The sequence below is a fragment of the Tupaia chinensis genome, unplaced genomic scaffold, assembly GCF_000334495.1.
Source record: "Tupaia chinensis unplaced genomic scaffold, TupChi_1.0 Scaffold000075_1, whole genome shotgun sequence".
NCBI lineage: Eukaryota > Metazoa > Chordata > Mammalia > Scandentia > Tupaiidae > Tupaia > Tupaia belangeri.
In genome coordinates this window covers 2,211,461-2,211,804 of record NW_006159535.1, presented here as the reverse complement: position 1 = coordinate 2,211,804, position 344 = coordinate 2,211,461, and positions in this window count along the sequence as shown.

Sequence of the window (344 nt, the reverse complement as noted above, 5' to 3'; positions counted from 1 at the left end):
CCACTCTCCCCGCCCCCCCACCCCCGCCGCAGCAGGAGCACGCTGCCCTGACGCCCGCCTCGCCCACCCTACAACCTAAGAGTGTCTCTCGGTATACTTAAAAACCCGACTGTATACAGTGGGGACTCAGGGCGGGAAGGGCTGGAGGGCTCATTTTCACAGCCACAGCCAGGCTCGCCGCCCCGGGCGCACGTATAAGGCCCGAGCTGCAGAGTCAAACACTCTTCCCACTGCAGGGGGCTCAGGGTGGCTCCGGGTTAGGAGAGGTGAGCATCGATGGGGGCGCCCGGGGTTCAGGAGGCCGGCAGGGAGGCAGAGGCCGGCTCCCGGAGCCCGGCGGAGGC